Genomic DNA, 8,430 nt, shown 5'->3' with positions numbered 1-8,430 from the left:
CCCTTATCTCTAGCTGTGTTTACACTGCCCTTTCATAATCAATGGAGACTGTGCTACCAGCTCTGCCTGCTGTCTTCCGTGCTGGCTGCCCTCCCAAAAACACAACATTGAGCAATGAACAGCATGTGGCCTGGGTGAGGGCAAAGGGGTTGGTACCACTGGCAGATAGCACAGATGTATTTCAAATACATTCCAGAGGGATCTCTTGGTAAAGATTGCCCTTTGGTTGCAAAAAAACTCCCCAATGTCTTGTTTTAATTGCTTCTGAGTTCCCTGGTGCAAAGCAGCACTCAGAAAAGGAAGGCATGACTTAAAGGATGAGATAAAATTTCAGGGATTGAACAGTCCTCAGTCATCAGCTTGTGGTTTTAATAGATATTGGGACAATTTCCACTCAGAGCTCTTGTCACTAAAAATTCTGAAAGCATTGCTGGTGGATGGAAGCTGTGCAAAAGCCACCTCCAAGCATGTGGTGTTTCCCATTTCTTATTTAAACTGAGAGCCCTTGAACTTGGCTGTGGTTTGACTTGCTTCTCCATCCATTTTTTGCTTTTTTTGGTGTGTGTGTGTATAGTGCAGCAGCTTTTTTGAGGAGCTGGTGTGTCAGAATGATGGTGACCCTCTATATTGCCCAGCTGTGCAATCAAATTTGGCAAAAAGAAACCAAAGATAAGACACTGGGCAGATATTTGTGTATTGGTTGTCCATAGGTTAAAAGGAAACAGCATCATAAACTTGTTTCTATCTTTGATGCTATCCTTGACCTTATCTTTGAAGCTTGCAACCTGAACATGACTCTCTTCCATGTCCTCTTTCCAGTCCTACTGAAACTAAACCCTTTGCACTGACTTCACTTGGGTTTTAAATCGTCTTGACATACCTTGAGTACTTCCAGTTATTTCAAGTGCTTCTCGTTCAAGCCTTTGCTTTCACACCATGAGGGTTGAATAATACTATCTCTCACCTACAAGGCTGAGGACTTCAGTTTCCTTGGATCATCTGTGATACTTCCCCCAAATCATTCTAACACTGTCTTTTTGCTCCAAGATTTGCTGCAGCATTTCTTTCTCCTCTGCTGAAGCCTCTTGCCAGACATTTTGAAAATTAGTACCTTTAAAGATATCTCAAGTTTCAGGCCAAACCTGCTTGAACACTGCAGCCTTGCCTTTTATTTCAGGGGGTGTTAGGAATTCTTGCAATTAAAGGAGGCTCCTGCAGCATTGCTTTAAAGGAAAAAAAGAATTTATGTTTTGATTTCTATGCCTCAGAGGTACCAAAAGCTCTGCAGAAAAATAACTTGTTAACTTCCTAATGTGTTGGGCATGGAATTATTTTTAACTTCCTAGAGCAGTTGTTTGAAAGGAGTTTGTATGTACGTTAGGCACTTGGCAGCACGAGCGCTCAGCAATTTTTTCCAATCTGATTATGCTGTACGGGTGCACGTGCACTGACAGTTTACAATTCCTCTTCCATATGCATCTTATCTTCTCAAAGATAGTGTCTGGAGATGTCAGCTCTGTGAGGAGAGACTGATGAATTTATATCAGAAGAATCTTTTTGTCTAGCAGCCCTTCAACACAGCACGCTGTTCGAAATATCTCTTAAAAGTAGAAAGTACTGGAGGAATATCAGCTTTGTCACAGCAGTGTCGTTTGTCTTCAGTGCCAGCTTGATTTGGCTAAGCTCTGGTATTTGTAGGAGAGTGCTTGAGTTGTCCATTGCAAGGCTCCCTGTGCCCCACTTTTTTAAGTACTTACTGGTATGTTTTGGGGGATTATTTTGGAATCTACAGCCAGATCAGCACTTAGTGTGTGTACTCTACTAAATCATACCTAAGTGTGTTTTTCACTAGGAATGTAAGTGTGGTGGTCTAGAAACTTCAGTTCTTCTGGAGCAGAGATTTGCATGTGTATTTAAAGCACAGAGGTTGTTGCTTCCATTTTTATTGTTTCCAGTGCTTGGCTCAAGTTTCATCTCCCAGGTCTACTCTTCAAAACTGGGATGCACTTGAAAATGCTGTCAAATCCAGACATTTTTTCCCTATGAGTTGGTGGTCAAATTTTGGAGAGTTTGATTATTCTGTTTTCATCCTCCTAGATGCTTCACTCAGTCAAACATTTCTGCATGTTTTCCTGTCACCCTGTTTGCCTTATGGATGCAATGAATGGCAAGCTTGATATATTTTAGTACTGTATTATTGTCTACAGGTATTAAATCACTGGTTTGTTTTTTTAATAGATTGTTTCTATGGCATAACTTTAGGTGGCAGTCATGCCAACAAAGTCTGTGTGTGGCACACCTCTTCAAATAATCTTAAATACTTTCCATGGAGCAATGATTACTTCATCCTCAGAATAATCAAGAAACAGAAATGAGATCAGTGTTGTGAAAGGTTTATAATTTCTGCTCTGTGGACTTTGTAGGCCTGCACATGTGTAAGCATCATTGATAAGAATTACCGGTTCCCTCTTTATGTTGCTTTATGTCCAATATTGAATCCAATAAAATTGTCACCAAGGCTCAGCATTCAATGTTCTTGCTCCTGTTCCCTGGAGGTGTCTGCATTGCCAGTGTCACCATTTCTCCACCAGTTCTGGAGGGTTATCACTTGTTCAAACTCAAGAAGATCTGTCAGACATGAGGAAGGCATGGTGTCGCAGTGGCTGGCAGGGCAAACCGACGGAGAATGTCTTCGTGGCCATCCACACAATCCTGTATCGTGCCCTGCGCATAGTGTGTTAAGAGCTGCTTTATCTGCCTTGGAGCTTGTTACAAAACATGCAAATCATACTGAAAGCTGCATGAGACATAATTCTGCACCACTATTATGCAGCCCCTCAAGTGTGATCTCCTCCTGTCATCCCTTTCCAACACACGATAGCACTTCAGCTCCAATATTTGGAGAGCTCTGGGTCTGGACAAGCAGACTTTCTCATTCCCACACCAGCTTGGTGTTTCTAAGACTGTTTTGTGCTGAAGCCCCTGACCTAAATAAGGTTAAGAATCTGGACTACACAATTAGCACCCAATGCCAAGAAAGAAAAAGCTAAGCTTGAGCCACCATTCCCTGCTTGGCCAGGGCTGGTCTGTGTGTGGGGCTCTGTAGTCCTCTTGCATCCTTATGCTGTAAAGGCCATTCTTATGTCCAGACATCTCCGAGCCTGGCACACAGGGGTCCGCTGTGTCTGGGAAGCTTTCAGAACTCCTTCCTGCATGTCATTGTGCAGCTAGAAGCTGGGATTGCTTCCAGCTCACTGAAGACACTCTGACATTGTTCCCTCCTAATCCCTTCCTCCTCACAGACTATGGTTTTTCAGAAGGCTAGCATGTTCCCTTGTTGGCTTTCCACACGGGAACGCAGGCAGCAGTTCATGGGAATAATGTAACCCTGAATTCACGATGAGCCAAGGTGGAAAGCTGCTATATGGTGTGATGGTGGTATGAGCCCTCAGCTGCATGGTGTGCTAGTGATGATGCCTAGCTAGCTGGGCTGGCTTGTAGCAGTGCTCCACTTTTCTGCTTGCTGGCCCACCGTCAAGAATCACAACTGTTCAGCACAGTGGGGCTGCTGGGTTTCAGCAAGGAAGAAATGAAGCCCCCCTCTCAACCCCACTTACAGTCGCTCAGGGGGATGATTCGCTACTGGTTTGCTGTTTCTTTTTGTGTTCAGGTAGCCAGGGAAATAAAAGCAGGTTAATGGGACAGGGAGGAGGGTACTTTCTACTGAACTGGCCTTTTTTCTTCCCAAACCCAGATATAAAGAAAGAGAGAACAAAGTAATGAATATATAGATATATTCCAATGTCTTTACAAGGACATCTTTTAGTGCAGGAGTTTGACCTTGGAGGTTTGAATTGCATCATTTATAAGATGGTGGCCTTGAGGTCAACTCACCTGATACCTGAAGATGCTGTTCCAGAAGACTTCGCACAGCTCTCGAGGCATTCACAGGCCCAAAGAGAAAAAGCAAGTAAATGATGAAAAGGAAATTTATTCCAGCTAAGTTATATCACCTTTTCCTGCCTTCTAGTAGGTCAGGAGCTCAGATGAAGTGAGAACTTCTGGCACACCTGGCTGTGCTGCTGTTCACTCTGCTGCCCATTCTAATGTTATTAGCTGTATGTGTTTGGAGTGCTAAGGGGGATGATTTGAAAAAAGAAAAGCTGGAATTGAATTAAAGCTGTGGTCTGTGGCGCACAGATGTGTGCTAGAGGAGCTTATACACAGTTTGATAGCTTTCTTTTTTTCCCTAGGGTTTCCTCTTCTAATGATGAGAAACTGTAAACATCTATAACCATGAGCACCAGCCAAGCTGACTAGGATCCCTGAACTAATAGTGTATAGATATTGGAGCCTCCTTTGCAGGGTTGGGCTTTAACTTTCAAGTTTTGCCTGTTTTGAATATTCAAAAATGGTGAAGATAGTTTCTAAAAAAATAGCAGGATTAATTTAGAGCTATGCTTACAAATTTTGCAGACTGTTGTGGTCCATAGTCTCATGCCTTTTGCTTTCTTCTCTCAGAGCCATGCCCTGTGGAAAAGTCTCTGGCCCCTGGAGATAGGACAGCTGACATGGGAGGTGGGGTAGGATGCTTTACAGCCAGATCCCACACTGATATGCATGATATTAGATTGGATATTAGGAAACATTTCTTCGCTGTAAAGGCTTGCCAAGGATTGGAACTGGCTGCCAAGGTAAGTGGTTGAGTTGCCAACCCTGGAGATATTTAAAAGACATGTAGATGTGGCACGTGGTTTAGCAGTGGATTCAGCAGTGTTAAGTGAATGGTTGGGCCTGGTGATCTTTGAGGTCTTTTCCAACTTAAATGATTATATGATTCTGTGGTTTGCTGCTGCCTGCTCTGAGCTCTGGGTCACGTCCTGGTATGACTTAAAGGGCACAGCAATTGGAGGCACATTGCTGCAACTCCTCTAGCTAACCCACATCCCTTTCGCCTCTCACATCCTGTAGACACGATGGGTGTTTCCCGTCTTGAAAAAGGGTTGCAGAGCATTGTTGTGTTTTGGGATGGGGGTGGGGACAAGAGGAAAGCAGAAGCCCAGCACCCTGGCTATGCTGGCTTAGGAAATTAGATGGTTTGCCTGCCACGTGAGAGATTTCTTCAGTGCAGAGCTGGCAGTGAGGTGGTTTTGGGCAATGTTGACTAATTCATGACAGCAGTGTTTTTCTGCTGGGATGGAGGGTGCAGATTGATCCCAACAAAGCATTGGCTTGCCTCGTGGTGTTACCAAACTCCCTTTGCATTCTATCTTTGTGTCTGTGCACACACGTGTTGGCCTTGCTTGTTCATCAGAACAGGTTGCCTCTCTGGCTCTGGCTTTCTTGTTGTGCATCAGGGCAATGAGCATTTGTTCTGGTGCTTTATGACTGAGCAGAAACTCCACTCTTGTTACCTGCTATGCATATGGGTAATAGCTTCTTACAAGGCTGGAAAAAAGCTGAGCTGTCCTTGTCTTTCATAAAGTAGCAACTGATATCCAATAACTTGTGTTTCTTTGTGCAGGCAGAAATTAGGCTATTGGCTGTTCTCTGCCTGTGTGTGCCCGCTCCTCCTGTGTGGTCTGCAGACTTCAGCTAGTGGGAGGTTTTCTAGTGATCATCACTCTGCTCTTTGGGGCTCTGGATCACTAGAAAACCTGCAATCCAACCCAGGGCCCTCCCTTTGCAGTGAAGGGAGCATCTCTGCTGAGGAACTGCTCCAGTGATTGCTCAGGCTCTTTTTCTGTCCATCCTGGCCATTAAATTGTGTCATTCTTTTGCTTGAACTATTCGTTCTTTTCTCTGAAGAGGAGAAGGACAATTTGAAATTCTTCTTTTGGCTCCCTTCTTCTACCTTGCTTTTCTGGGAAAGCTGTCCTTAGCATTTTTCTCAGTGCTTGTGTCATGAGGTATTACATATGTTGTCACGTCCCCATGCTCTCCTAAAAGAGAAAGGCATGACTGCTGCCTCTTCTTGTTTGTAGCCTTTCCTTCCCAAGTATACTGCATCTTTCCTCATCCTCCTGTGCCACTACATGGTCATTTGTACATGTGGCACTGTCCCAAGTGGCACTACCTGAGCTTGCTGTCATTGCCTTGCTGAGCATTCGATGGACTTGGTAAGAGGGCTTTGACCTACAATGTCACCCAGAGATCTATTCTACCCCTCTGCTCCATTAGGGATTACTTTTTCTTTCCTCGAGGTCCTTTCCCCAAGGATGGCACTGCTTCACAGTGACCTTAGTGAGGATGAGATGCCAAATCACGATCTCACACTCAGCTTTTTTCTTCAGTGAAGTGGTTGAAAGCTGTACCTGCGTTGTTTTCATCATCTGTGACATAGCCAGTCTTTTCCTGAGTATTTGGGTTTCAGGTATTGGGAGAGGGGTGTGACTTTCTTTATTGTCTTACGTGTATGTGCCACAGTAGGGTATAGTATTTTATTGCTTGAACTACTGGAAGATTGGTGAACATCCAAGGGACCATAGGCAGTTCTGTTGTTGATAAAGACTCAGGAAGCCCCAAGTGCCTGATTGGCACCACATGTGACAGCCTGATGTGGGGACAGGCACCTTCTGAGATGCTGTTCCATGGACTCCCCTTTGTGAGGAGGAGGTGTGGAGCCTTTCCTTCTTGCTGGGTGTCCTGGCCACCTGGACTGAAAACCAAAGACAGTCCCATTGAAGTGATTAATGTGGTGCTGTCTAGAAGCCTCGGTACCCTTATGTGTGCTGCACAATTCCACTGCAGGGAATTGGTCAATAGCCTCTGCCTCCAAACCCATTCTCCTTTCTGAGCCTTGAATTTAGTCATAGAGCAATAAACAAGTGAACAAATGAAACATCATTTTGGTGCTGTGCAGGTATGCTAGAGTTGTGCCCTATTAGAAGTTCAATAAACGCTATTAACCTTTCTTACACTACTAGGACTTGCATAACATCAGGAACTTTTTTTTCCTGCCCCTTACACTAATACAGAGACTGTGTGGTGTGTGCTATTTTTCTCTTTTCTCTATGAAGCAAAAAAAAAGACATGTTGTTTTTGCTTAACCAAGGGAGATAAGAGAACTTCCTCTTACTAAATCCTGTGGCAACGCAATCCCAACCACATATTATCCGACTGAATTTAAGCACACGGAGATATCTGCCTTTGGCAGTTTTTATTTTTATTAGGGAGAGAGAGAGAGCGACTCAGTATTTCTCCTTTTTAAATATGAATCCTAGTAACCCCTAAGATGTCTGGCTGGATCCCTGCCTGTGCAGGGTTACTTCAGTTCAGGGAATGATCACTGCTGCAGCTCGTGGCAGGCTGCATCCACTCACAGGCAAAGCGCCTTAAATCTTTGCCCTGCGCACGCTGCGTAGCACAAATAAGAAGATGGTGAGAATCATGTGTTTAACAAAATCTTCTTTCCATGGCTCTTTGAAGGGCTTAAAAAAAGATTTTTTTTAAAATCCCCAACAAGCTCACAGCCTTTTAAAATTAGAAGGATTTGGGGTTTTGCTTTTATGTTTACCTGTGCCCTCCCTAAAGGAAAACCTTTGATGACAGAGCTGACACAGCAGAATCATGTTTATTGTCCCCTATTGTGCATCTGGTGAAGCAGATAGGACAAGTCCTCGTTTCTTTAGACCTTAAATCTCTCTTTTTTTGCCTAGTGGATACTGGCAGGCTGGCTAAATAAAATCCTCTATAGATGCAGCCCTCTGCAACTTATGTAATGGTCATTCCTACAGCTTTCTATGGTAACTGGTTGTGTACCTACACACTGGCTGTGCATGGTGACAGTTGTGACAATTTGCAGGCATCGGTGTTTAATAAGAGCTCTGTAATGAAATTAATGACCCTTTCCATCCTCCCAGCCTGTGATTTCTTAGGTGCTCTGCTTTTGTATTGAATTTCTATTTATTTTTATTTATTTTTTAATAGCATATGACCATTTAAGATTAAGCTGTAGCTGTTCAATATTTGAGGGCTTATTTGATGCCCTTTGAGAAAGAGGCAGCCTAAGACTTCCATTGCTTAAGGGATCCTTGCTGAGGAGTAGCGTGTGACACTTCCTGTTGCTGTCCTGTGCTTCTAAACTAGCACTGGTCATCCGCCAGGTTTTTCCCCTGCCTCCACCACCATAATTAATCCTCCACAAACCACTGTTTGCAAATCGTAATAAAAATTATAACTAAGAACAATTTGGCTAAATGGGGGGGGAGGAGGAAGATAGGGGTCAGTACTACAAAAATCAGAGCAATGATCAAAATAGCAAAGAGTAAATCCTGAAGTAATAAATCATACATAATGCTCTCCTTAAATGGGAAGTAGGAGTCCTTTACACTATATAATTAGCACTTACATAATGTGTATGATTTCCTGCACTGTAAAATGTCTAAATGAGGCACTAAAAGTGAGGTGATCTAAGAGGCTATAGCTGGG

Source organism: Acanthisitta chloris, unplaced genomic scaffold, assembly GCF_000695815.1.
Source record: "Acanthisitta chloris isolate BGI_N310 unplaced genomic scaffold, ASM69581v1 scaffold18517, whole genome shotgun sequence".
NCBI lineage: Eukaryota > Metazoa > Chordata > Aves > Passeriformes > Acanthisittidae > Acanthisitta > Acanthisitta chloris.
This window is presented reverse-complemented; position numbering follows the sequence as displayed.